At 42.7% G+C, this 13,423-nt stretch overlaps 1 long non-coding RNA gene across 1 annotated transcript; it reads right to left on the bottom strand.

Annotated features, from left to right (window-relative positions):
• Positions 1 to 286: 286 nt before the first annotated feature.
• LOC143940471 (uncharacterized) lies at positions 287 to 13,376 on the bottom strand. Its single transcript, XR_013263876.1, has 3 exons — positions 13,197 to 13,376; positions 2,459 to 2,561; positions 287 to 533 (listed from the first exon to the last, which is right to left on the bottom strand). It is a non-coding gene; the product is annotated as an uncharacterized LOC143940471 (long non-coding RNA).
• Positions 13,377 to 13,423: the final 47 nt, after the last annotated feature.

Below are 13,423 nucleotides of genomic sequence, written 5' to 3'. Positions count from 1 at the left end.
GAACAATTCAGACAGATCAGGTGGGCACAGATCTAAGAAGCACAGAGTTTATAAGAAAATAAAGCTTTTCTTACCTGCGCAGGATTTGTCTGTGGTTCTTGATGTGCCCGACCATTTCGTTCCGTCCTTATGTTCGTTCGCCTCTTGTAGTTTCTTTCTGCAGGTCCCTGTTCGCGGCGCCAGAAATGTTAGGTGTGACCTCAACAAGTCACCTATTTGTCAGGTTATGTTACCGTTTCCCAATTGTTAGTTAGAGTTCTTATCTAAGCAAAGAGACACGGAGGTATTCAGTATTTCTGCTCAGAAGTCCGTGCTTAACTCTGACTCTCTCTGACTCTGAGCTCTTTATTACTTCTCTTTTATAGACAGAAAAGGGCAAACATCAGCAATGTAAAAAAACAACATTTTTCAAAGAAAAAGCAATTCTCCGGGTGTTATCAGCTGATAAGACAATCTTCTGGGCGTAGACTGCTTTTTAGGGCTGATGCGGCCTCTTATGCGTACGTGACTAAAGATGATGAGTCCTTATTTTACTGAGAAGTATAGAGAAAGACATGTATTTAGTAAGACATACTGTCAACCATTTTGTTTAGACATACCTTAATCCTTACACAGTCTAACACACTGCTGCTGCCCCCATCTCCTGACATGCTGGGACTTGTAGTGCCCCAGCAGCTCACAGACACATTTGGTGGTAATACAGGAGAGGAGGATGATGTGCCTGTGTAGTGTTGGGCAGGTAATCATTAGGAAGATGTAGCAGAGATTAGGGGAGATGTTCAGAACATTCTTCCCCCAGGAGAAGGGCACTTCTCACACACAGAAAAACGATCTAACAGCCTCAGAGACAGGAGCTCTGCTCACCAGAGAAAGCACTGATAAAACTACATTTAACTCAGCCAAGTTAGCTTACCTTGTATCAGCCTGAAGTCCATCCCACACTGCAGGCTGTGTCCCCGCCTCCCTCTTCTCTCCTCCAGATGTTGGCTTCTCCTGCTCTGTATTCAAAGAAGCCGGTGTTCTGGCATATTCAGTCCGGCCATTGGATACTGTCCGCCCCGTACTGCGCAGGCACAGCACTTGCACAGTATGGAGCAGAAGGATCTTCAGAAAATCTCAGAAGATGAACGGCGCCTGCGCCATGAGTGGAGGTGCAAGCCCCACCATCCAAGTGAATATAGGGCTGCCGATATTAGAGGGCCCCTCGCAGGCTTGCTTCGCTCGCCACGCTTCAGGCACGGCCTCGCTGCTCTCGGCTCTTTTATTTTCTAACTCTATGTCCACTTGGATGGTGGGGCTAGAACCTGGACTCACGGCACAGGCGCCGTTAATCTTCTGCTATTTTCGGAATCTGTGTGTGCTGTGTATTGTGCATGCGCAGTACACAGTGGACACAATCCGATGGGGGACACAATATGATAGGACACCAGGTTGGGGAAGGGGGCATGTACACTGTGTTCCCATTGGCTGAAGAGATAGTGGAGGGGCGGAGCAGACATAGCCTCCAAAATTTTACATCAAAATGATGTCGTGTCAGACATTTCAGGGACAGATGTAACAATACACAGATTTTTACAATCTGCTCCTGGTTTTACTGAGGCTGGCAACCCTGATGGAGCCCCCTAGTGGCATGGGGCCCTCGGTCAGTGCCCGAGTGCCCGAATGGTCAATCCGCCCCTGCTGTTACCCCAATCAACCTATAGCACTATTTATTCTGCCATCTGCAGGATTAGTCTTCTGTTCTACGCTTGAGTCCCATGCTTGTTTCCTGTCCATCTGTGCAACCTATTTAGAATTCCCCCAAAATGTGCCCCAGGTATTTTACTATCAGTGTTTAGATGCCATGCTCCTTCTTAGCAAGAATTGCTGCTGTGCACTTTTTCTATACATAGGAAAGCTATTCAAACTTGCTCAGTATGATAAGAAGCTGCCTGAACCAAGAGCTAACAAATGATTTATTCCCTGGCTCCTGTACCTGTGATCTCTGTTTTAGTTCTGATACCTATTTACTACCTCTGCTTGTTTCTTGACAATCATTGGCATCTGCCTGTCCTGACCTTTTTCTGGTTTCATCATGACCTTGCTTGCTGAATTGGTACCAAATTTGTTTTTACTGCCTGTTGTCAGTTGACTCTTGCTGGGTTCTCTGATTAATACTGGGTGGCTCCTTAGACCCTGTTCCCTTCTCTTTGGGGCTTACGTTCACCTTGCGATGCAAAGGGTCTGATAGCATTATTCAACCCAGAAAAGCAATCCTTCTGATCTTCTAAGGCAGAAGTGTCAAACTCAATTTTATAGTGGGCCGCATTAGCATTATGGTTGCCTTCAAAGGGCCAGTTGTATCTGTTATACTAGATGTCCAGAGCACCCACCCCCCTTAACATTAGATGTCAAGAGCCCCCCCCCAACCATTAGAAGAGTCCGCCACCCTTCCTTAAATCACATTGCACCTCCTTACCTTGTGCTGCTTCTGGGAAGAAGATGGGGGTGGAGCTGAGAAGCAGAAAGTGTAGAGTCTGGAGGAGGACCAGAGGAGGGCTGGAGTCAGCTGGCAGAGACTGCTGAAAGCAGAGATCAGAGGAGAAGTAGATGACAGGTGGTGCTGTGGCTGCACAAAGAGGCACAGGATCTGTAGGAGGAGTTCTGTCCTCCTCTCTGCTGCCAACTGCTGAGACAAGGTGGGGCAGAGACAAAGTGGGGGTGCCACAGCTGCAGGGGAGGTGTGAGGGCCATTAGACATGTGCAAAAGGAAAAAATTTGTTTAGTTTAGTTTCGTTTCAATTCGTTAATTAATTAATTTTGTTTAGTTATATTAGTTAAATTCATTAAATTCGTTTTCGGATTTCGTTTCGTTTTCTACCGAATTCGAAAAATCGGTCGCATTCGAAAATATTTCAACCGGATTCGAAAATATTTTGCGACCCAAATTTAGGGCCATGTATCTCGGGGTTACTTGGTGCTAGAAACCCCAAATTTGGAGATTTTGTAGTGCTAGTTCTGTTGTGTTTGCATACCAAATTTGGTGTTTCTAGCTATAAGTGACCCTGAGATATGTGGCCCCAAAGTCGGGTCACAAAATGTAATTCTCTGCTGCAGAAAAGTGCTTGACATTTTGTGACCCAACTTTGGGGCCACGTATCTCAGGTCACTTTGTGCTAGAAACCCCAAATTTGGAGATGTTGTAGTGCTAGGTCTACTGTGTTTGCATACCTAATTTGGGGTTTCCAGCTATAAGTGGCCCCAAGATACGTGGCCCCAAATTCGGGTCGCAAAATGTCATTCTCTGCTGCAGAAAAGTACTTGGCATATTGCCCATATCTGGGGTCACTTGGTGGCAGGTGACGTGGCAAGAGGACAATCCACAATTTGGTCACGTGACACTCGTATCAGGTCACGTGGCACTCGTGGCCGGTCACGTGGCTCTTGTGGCTGGCCACGTGGCAGGTCACGTGGCACTTGTGGCAGGTCAGGTGGCAGGTGTCGTGGCAAGTGGACAATACACAACTTGTGGCAGGTGACGTGGCAAGTGGACAATACACAACTTGTGGCAGGTGAGGTGGCAAGTGGACAAATACAATACACAACTTGTGGCAAGTGGACAATGACATACAGCATATGCACTTGCCTTGCGATCGACATCCGTGACTTCTTCAATCAGGCATGCTGACAACTTCATTGATACCATAAATATAAATGAAATAAGATGTGTGTGTGTTTTTTTGCACTGGTACACTGCAAGTATGAAAAGTTGATGTGACAGTTATATATAAGTAAGTATAAGTAACTAACCATCTTCCAAAATGTATAATTCAAATAGAAAAGATTAGAACAGAATATAAAAAAATATAATTTAATAGAATAAAATAGAAAGAATATACAACCATCTTCTGAAATTCAAATTTGAATAGAATAAAATTGAATTTCGAATAGTATGAATTAAAATTGTTTAATTAATTAATTTTAAATTTGGATAGAAAAGATTATAATAAAATAGAAAATAGACTAGAAAAAACAATAGAACAGAATATATTATATTGTATTCTGTTCTGTTCTATTGTTTTTCTAGTCTATTCTTTTATATTCCTTAAAAAAAAAAAAAAAAAAAAAAATTATATATATATATATATATATATATATATATATATATATATATATATATATATATATATATATATTTCCGACATTCGAATTTCGTATAGAATGAATTCGAATTTGAATAGAAAAGATTAGAATAGAAATAGAGAATAGACTAGAAAAACAATAGAACAGAATAGAATATATTATATTTTATTCTAAAATGAAATAGATGCTAATAGTCTGCACGAGATCTTATGGAAACAAATAGTAATCTGCAAAAGAAATTAAAAATAAAATAGATAGTATCTATATTATATTCTGTGCTATTGTTTTTCTCTCTATTCTCTATTTCCATTCTAATCTAATCTTTTCTATTCAAATTTGAATTCATTCTATACGAAATTCGAATGTCGGAAATAAATAAATAAATATATAAATATATATATATATATATATATATATATATATATATATATATATATATATATATATATATTTATTTTTATTTTATTTTTTTTATTTTTTTTTCGTATTGAATGAATTTGAATAGAGAAGATTAGAATGGAAATAGAGAATAGACAAGAAAAACAATAGAAGAGAATATAATGCTATCTATTTTATTTTTAATTTCTTTTGCAGAGACACCAAATTTGGTATGCAAAGACAATTGAACTAGCACTACAACTTCTACAAATTTGGGGTTTCTAGCACCACGTGACCCCAAGATACGTGGCCCCAAAGTCGGGTCACAAAATGTCAAGTACTTTTCTGCAGCAGAGAATGGCATTTTGCGACCCGACTTTGGGGCCACATATCTAGGGGTCACTTTTTTGCATACCAAATTTGGGGTTTCTAGCAATAAGTGGCCCTGAGACCCATGGCCCCAAATTCGGGTCGAAAAATGTAATTTTTCGAATTTGATTCGAATTTCGTCCGAATTTGGTTAAATTCGTTAGCATTGTAATTCGGTAATTCGGATGCATCCGAATGTCTGAATAATGAAAATTCGTCCGAATTTCGATTCGGAGCGAAACGAAATGCACATGTCTAAGGGCCATATGAAATGGCCAGGAGAACCAGATTCGGCCCACAGGCCTTGTGTTTGACACACATGGTCTTAGGCAATCGTATGTTATTATCTATAAATATGAATACAGTTATATTTTATACATTTAGAAATACACAGTTTACCAATACTTAGAGGTGTTGGCTGCATTTTGTTTTTTTTTACTTTTACTTTCTTTATCCTTTTTTTATTTTTTGGGGAAAAAAGATTTTATTTTGCACACTGTATACATACATTACAACAGACAGGGTTACATCTGATTCAACTGAAAATCCAACATCCATCATTAACCATACCCATTTTACATATGTTATGCATACTTGGTGGGGTTCGGAGCTAAGGCAGCTCCTCCCCCCTCATATATCAAGAAACATGTGCTTTTTTTTCAAAAACCATTAAAATTGGATTTGGGTCTAGTGTTTTATTAGACTAATTATCCACATCCACCTCTTCTTCCAGCATATTTTCTGAGACTAGCCAACTAGACCATACCTTTCTAAACTTCTTGGGAGCCTCTCTAGCTTCATAAGTCATTTTATACATTAGCATGTCAGTATTCATTATTTTTTCCACATCCCCAGCGTCAGCAGTTCGTAATGTATCCAACGTCTGGTGATGAGTTTCCTCACGCCAAAAAATAAAATTCTAAGGAATGTATGTGTTCATCTCCTCTTGATCAAAGACACCTAAAAGGCATCGTAGGGGTGAACAGATGTTAGGTAGATCGAACTGGTCTGAAATAAAAGGTGGTTACCTGCAACCATACTGGTCTTACTTTTTCACATTCCCACACTATATGAAGGAAGGTGCCATCTGCCTCCTTACATTTGTGACAGATTGCCGTCTCTCTCCTCTGCATACTATAAAGTCTAGTTGGTGTATAATACTGTTGATGTAAATAGCGGAACTGGCTCATTTTATCTGTAGAGGACATAACCAACTCCAAATACGTGTCCAATACCTCCTGCCACAGATTTTCCGACAGCTCTGGGATTATCGCTGCCCATCGAGCCATGGACTCAGTGTTTGTATTCATTATTCCCGGGCCCACTGCCCCATAGAGATTCGCTTAGCTGGGTCAGGGTCAATCAACACCTTCTCCAAGTCCATATTCTGTACCATAATCTAACCTCTCCCAAACTGCACCGCTGCTGCATGGCAGAGCTGAGCATAGTGGAAGCCCCAGGTCGTAGGTATTCCAAATTGTTCCTTTAGTTGTGCAAAAGTACAGAGACGGTTATCCTGACAGATCTGATGTAAATACTTTATACCATATGTAGCCAATGTTTTATGCCCATCCGGTATTTTTAGAAACTCCCTGAGGGTTTTATTATACCATATGGGGCTATTTGGGGATAGCCACAGGGGATCATCTTTCCTCCATTGTGAGCATAGATGAAAGACTTTCCCTGGGAGTGCCATTACCGATCCCACCTTCTTCCCTGGGATCCCTCTTCTGTATAGCAGGTTTTGTAGAGTTTCCTGTGGCAACCACCACCTCCAGCAGGGCAGTGGCATTGGGCGTTTGTGGACAAAGTTGCCAGTGCAAAAAAGGAAAGCTGCAAAGCCATAAAGTAGGATCGCAGGTCAGGATGGGCCATCCCTCCCATTGTAATTGGTAGCTTTAAAACTGCCAAAGATACCCGGGGTGTCTTGGTGCCCCACAGGAAACCCACAATAATGGAGCCAATGTGTCTGAAGACACGTAGTGCCACAAAAACCAGAGAATAGAGAAAAACCTAGGAAGGAACACCATTTTAAATAGATTTATTTGCCCCATCAGAGTGATTGGTAAGTTTCGCCATTTCTGTACCTTCTCCCGAAAATTAACCACAACCGGCGTCAAGTTTGTCTCCAGAAACCTTGAGATGGGAAGTCTGACTTCAATCCCCAAATATCTAAAAGAGGTAGATAATGGGATGGGGCAGTCTAAGGGGACCGTCACATGCTCGTCAATAGGGAAAAGAGAGGATTTTTTCTAATTGATCTGAAACTCGGGGGAAGTCACCAAACTCCTGGATCAATCGGAAAGCTTCTGAGAGTGAGGGCCCCAGGTCCTGCAAATATAGCAACATATCGTCTGCGTAGAGCGAGACTCGTTCTTCAAACTCCCCCAATCGGAGTCCTGTCAGATTCGGAGATTCGCTGAGTTTATCTGCTAGGGGCTCTATGGCCAGGGCAAACAGGAGGGGTGAAAGTGGGCACCCCTACCTGGTGCCCCTAAAAATAGGAAAGGAATCTGAAATAATGCCATTGATCCTCAACCTCACCAACAGGTCTGTGTATAAGAGTCGTACCCAGGAGATGAAGATAGGTCCAAAACCATAAGATTCCAGGAGAAGGAACAAATATGCCCACTCCACGGAATCAAAGGCCTTCTTTGTATCTAGAGAGCCCACTATTCTAGTCCCGGGGGTTGTCGTAAGCAGTCTAGAGGTTCACAAACAGTCTTCTAATGTTCATCTGTGCGCACCTTCCCTGAATAAAGCCCATTTGGTCCGCATCCACCAGCTTTTGGATTACTGATCGTAGCCTACTCACCAGTATTTTGGCTAGAATTTTTGTGTCAACATTCATCAGCGAGATCGGACGGTAAGAGTCACACTCTCCGGGGTCCTTCCCCCCTTTTGGGATCAGGACAACTGAGGCTTCTCTCATCGAAGGAGGTAATCTCCCATCCGACCTAGCCGCATTAAATACTTTAAGTAAGCGTGGAGCCATGCCAAACTGAAACGTGTTATACCATTCAGAAAGGAGGCCGTCTAGCCCAGGAGATTTCCCAGGAGGAAAGGATGCAATCACCTCCTCAACCTCCTCCACTGTAATACCTGCTTTCAAAATTAAGCTGTCCTCTTACGATAATCTAGGTAAGTCAATGTCCTTCATGTAAGTTACCAAGTTATCCATTCCCAGAGGGGTACAAGACCTGTTTAGTTCTTCATAGAATTGAGAAAAAGTTTTCAGAATGTCAGTTGAGTCACAGACTTCTAGTTTGCAGTTATCATATACTGTTTTAATGTAAACCGGAAGGTAGTCGGGCCGCGCCAAATATGCCAGTAACCTGCCATTCTTGTCGCCAAATTCAAAGATTCGTCTACGTTGTGCAAGTTTGGTGATACGATCTGTTAGAACTGTCTTGCACTCCCTGGTTCTGGCCCGCAAAGTCATAAACTTCTCTCTAGTGGGGTCTTTGACATATTCCGCTTCCGCTAACGTCACTTCAATCTCCTTTACTTGGACTGTGGAGGCTAACTGTTTCTTAAACCCCCGAACCTCCACTTTCTTCATGCTTACCTGTTGATCTTGCCAGTAAGTCTATTGTTTTTCAAGGTCCTTTAACAGAACAAGCTGTCCAGCAAAAGTGGCAGTTGATGTACTCAGACAAACAACGTAGCAGTGACAGGGGTGCAACAATCAGCTTTTATTCATTTATGTAAAACCTTTATTCCAAAAAGAAAACGGTTGCTGTAACTGCTTACAAAGTGTTAGTTGGAGTTCAAATAGTTCTAAAGTTTAATCCCCCCCCACAGTAATTCAGTCCCTGCATTAAAGTATATAACTAAAGGCAAAACGTTCTTTTTAGTTCTGGATGGAGTGGAGATGGATTAGAAGGCTTGTCCATTTTTATTGCTGGCTGTTTTCCTATTAGGGACATTCTCCCCTATATTTGTCCTGTATACCATTATTATTGAAAGTAAAAGTAAATCCCAAATTTTGGATTGTCCCCAGAAAAGTAATAGAGGGGAAATCTTCCAATGGGGACACTAGTTCTGGTGACCTGGGGGTCCCCAAGGAATTCCCTTAATTTGCAGGAATTTCCACTCACTTCCTGTTTGGCTGTGGGACAGGAAGTAAAGGAAAATCTCCTCAAAGGGACACAGATGGCAAAAAAAATAAAATAATAATAAATCTGTCAGGGGTTATAACCCTCCCTTGCTCTGTCCAAAATGAAAAGAAAGTTTTCCTATAGTTCTACTTTAAGGTAAAAAACATCTTCAAACTTGTCCCCCCCCCCCCCAAACAATTACCTGAGCCCTCTCTTGATCCAGCTGCAGTTATTTTTTCCCCTCTTCCTGGTCTTCACAAAAGACTCAGGCAGCAGCAGGAGCCAATGGATGCTTTCAGTCAAATCCTCTGAGGGAGAGGAGCAGGGCCATCTTTAACGTGGGGCACAAGGGGCAGCATCCACGGGTCATTATTGTGGGGCCCAAAGCAGCTGCCCGTTGAGCCTGCATTGCCTGGGAAAGTCTGAAGCAGGGCTGACGCCAGGATGAGTGGAAGTAACATTTGACATTAACTGCTTCTGGTGCCCTGTTACAAAATGTGCATGTAGTGTCTCCTGCCCCAGCGTTGTCAGGCTGCCAAAGTGGAGGGCAGCCAGACACCTCTGCTTTGCCTGTTACTCTATCCCTGCTTAGGACTGAGCCTTCTAATTCCCTTCTGGTTTGCTGCTCTTCCTACCTTGTCCTGCAGGTGGAGAAGCTGGTTGGGCTGCTGAAGAATAGAGCTATGACTGAGAGCTTTTACAGCCATATGGAGGCAGATCTGGAGAGCTCTGAGGTATAGGGGGTCCAGTTGCAAGGCAAGAACTATGGCACGTTCCTTAATTCACTGACAGTGCTTTGTCTCCCCTTTCCCAGCCCTAGAGAACGTCTCTCCTCTCTTGTGATGGTCTGCCGGGCTGGGAGATGGGGGACAGGTGTGATGTTCTGCAGGGCAGGGAATGGGGAGACAGATGTGATGTTCTGCAGGGAGAGGGGAGACAGGTGTTATGTTCTGCAGGGCTAAGAGAGGGGTGACAGGTGTGATGTTCTGCAGGGATGTGAGAGGAAAAACAGGTGTGATGGTCTGCAGAGCTGGGAGAGGGAAGACAGGTGTGATGTTGTACAGGGCTGAAGACTGATGTGATGGTGTGCAGGGCTGAAGACAGGTGTGATACTGTGCAGGGCTGGAGAGAGATGTGATGGTGTGCAGGGCTGGAGACAGGTGTGAAGACAGGTTTGATGCTGTGCAGGGCTGAAGATGGGTGTGATGGTCTGCAGGACTGATAACAGGTGTGATGGTCTGCAGGGCTGAAGAAATGTGTGATGTTCTGCAGAAATGAAGACAGGTGTGATGTTCTGCAAAGCTAAAGACAGGTGTGATGTTCTGCAGGGCTGGGAGAGGGGAGACAGGTGTGATGTTCTGCAGGGATGAAGACAGGTGTGATGTTCTGCAGGGCAGGGGACAGGTGCGATGCTCTGCAGGGCAGGAGACAGGTGTGACATTCTGCAGGGCTGAAGACAGATGTGACGTTCTGCAGGCCTGAAGACAAATGTGATGTTGTGCAGGGAGGAAGGCAGATGTGATGGTCTCCAGGACTGACAACAGGTGTGATGAGGAGCCAAGGGACCGCTCCATGCAATACCATTGCACAGAGCAGGTACGAATAAACCTCTTTAACCGACTCTCGTTCTGGGACACCATCATATGATGGTACCCAGTCTCACCGCAATTTGTGCACCTGTGGCTCTTTACCCATGTGATCAGCTGTGTCCAATCACAGCTGATCACATGTAAACAAGGAGATGCCGTTTATCGGCTCTGCTCGCCTCACACGAGGAGAGGAGACCTGATCAGCGGCATCTCCTTTACAGGGGAGGCTTGTATAGGTAATAGTGCCCTGATTACATTGCAGCCCCAATAGTGCCCATCTGTGACCCCAACCTGTGCAGCTTTTCAGTGCTGCCTATCTGTGTCACCTATCAGTGCCCATCAGTGTTGCATATTAGTGTCTCCTTATCAGTGCAACCTCATCAGTGAAGGAGAAAAATTACTTATTTACTAAATTTTCTGACGGAAATTAAGAAAAACTTTTTTTTTTTCCAAACTTTGTTTTTTTTAGCAAAAAATAAAAACCTCAGTGGTGATTAAAAAAAATGATAAAAATGTAATTTGGGTACAGAGTTGTATGACCGCAGTGTCCGGTATTGAAGTGGTTAAGAAAAAAAAACGAGCCTCTACAACTAGACATGTGCATTTGTTTTCGTCCGAATGCATTTTCGTCCGAATTTCAGGTATTTTCGTTTTGACAAACGATAACGAAAGCACAGAATCCGAAAAACGAAAGATCCGACATAAATAAATGCTTTATTTTCGTTTTTACAACAGTTCAATATAGAATAGGAGATTCGACGTGACTCTGACAATAACAATCTGTGTCTATTGAACCTGTGGTCGAATGTGCCTAACCTTACCTCTATTAGTCCAAGATTATATAGAGAAAATATTCGACAGAGAAAAAAGATTCTGCAAGTTACTGTCCTAAAAAGTGTTTGGGGACCCGGGTCTTGCCCCAGGGGACATGGATCAATGCAAAAACATTTTTTAAAACCGGCCGTTTTTTCGGGAGCAGTGATTTTAATAATGATTAAAGTGAAACATTAAAAGTGTAATATTCCTTTAAATTTCGTACCTGGGGGGTGTCTATAGTATGCCTGTGAAGGAGCTCATGTTTCTGGTGCTTAGAATTGTCCCTGCACAAAGTGTCATTTATGCAGGAAAAAAAGTCCTTTAAAATCACTCGAAGCTATTATGAATTGTCGGCTCCGTAATACAGAGAACACTCATTGAAAGTCATTGATAAAAAAAAAAAAAAATAATCAAAAAAAAAGCGTGGAATTCCCCCAAATTCAATTACCAGGCCCTTCAGGTCTGGTATGGATATTAAGGAGAACCCTGCGTCAAATTTAAAAAAAAATTGATGTGGGGGTCTCCCTAAAAATCCATACCAGACCCTTTATCCGAGCACGCAACCTGGTAGGCCGCAGGAAAAGAGGGGAGGACGAGAGAGCGCCCCCCCTCTCTCCTGAACTGTACCAGGCCACATGCCCTCAACATTGGGAGGATGCTTTGGGGGTCTGTGACCCCTCAAAGCACCTTGTCCCCATGTTGATGAGGAAAAGGGCCTCATCCCCACAACCCTGGCTGGTGATTGTGGGGGTCTGCAGGAAGGGGGCTTATCAGAATCTGGAAGCCCCCTTTAACAAGGGGACCCCCAGATCCCACCCCCCTGTTTGAAATGGTAAGGAGGTACAAAAGTACCCCTACCATTTCACAAAGAAAGTGTAAAAAATAGTTAAATAAGACAAACATACTTTTGAAAAATTCCTTTTCCTTAAAAAAAAAAAAAGATTCCAGCGGTGGTAATCCAAATTTAGGGGGGCCCCCACATCAATTTTTTTTAATTTGACGCGGGGTTCCCCTTAATATCCATAACAGACCTGAAAGGCCTGGTAATTGAATTTGGGGGACCCCCATGCTTTTTTTTTTTTATCAATGACTTTCAATGAGTGTTCTCTGTATTACGGAGCCGACAATTCATAATAGCTGCGAGTGATTTTAAAGGACTTTTTTTCCTGCATAAATGACACTTTGTGCAGGGACAGTTCTAAGCACCAGAAACATGCGCCCCTTCACAGGCATACTATAGACACCCCCCCTGTATGAAATTTAAAGGAATATTACACTTTTATTGTTTCACTTTAATCATTATTAAAATCATTGCTCCCGAAAAAACGGCAAACACTTTTTAGGACAGTAACTTGCATATTAGCCTTTAAAATTAGCACTTTAGATTTTGAACGTTGGAGTCCCATAGACTTTAATAGGGTTCTAAAGTTGACACGAAGTATGCTATATACTAGCTCAGTCGAATCTTCTTTATACATTCGACAGACACCATAAGCCTTCAAAGACAGATTTGACCGTAATTCATGTGGATTTTCGGACAAATGCAATTTTTGAACGAAAAACAAAATAAATAAAAATGAATTTCGGGAGTAACTAAATTAATTAATTTTTCGGACGAAAACAAAATTCCGAAACAAAATATTTTACACTGCACATGTCTATCTACAACCACTTTCAGCTTTAATTTGTTAGTGAATGCCTTCTACCTACCAATGAATCTAACATTGCCTTCACCCCAGCCGTTACAAGCACTTTCTAACAAAAATACCCAATCAGCTGCAAGGAAAGTATTGTGTGGATGATGGAAATCACATTCACTAACCTCTGGGGAAATGAGTGCGCTGATTATTTTAGTGAATGGACCCCATTGGCTGATTAAAGAGACAGGAAATGAAGGCTCTGTTTTCAGTGCTAAATCCGCTGCATTTCCAGGGACACGTGTGGGATCCTGAGCCCTGTCATTAGAACACAGGACCTGCTCTCAGCTGTCACCTCTGTGCACTCTCTCTCTAGTGTTTGAATTCCACAGACAGCCAATAGCAGCTTCCT

Source organism: Lithobates pipiens, unplaced genomic scaffold (genome assembly GCF_037356315.1).
Source record: "Lithobates pipiens isolate NorthernLeopardFrog02 unplaced genomic scaffold, aLitPip1_a1.2 Scaffold_3, whole genome shotgun sequence".
NCBI classification, from domain to species: Eukaryota; Metazoa; Chordata; class Amphibia; order Anura; family Ranidae; genus Lithobates; species Lithobates pipiens.
The sequence above is the reverse complement of the archived record's forward strand: the minus strand, read 5'-3'. Positions and strand labels throughout refer to the sequence as shown.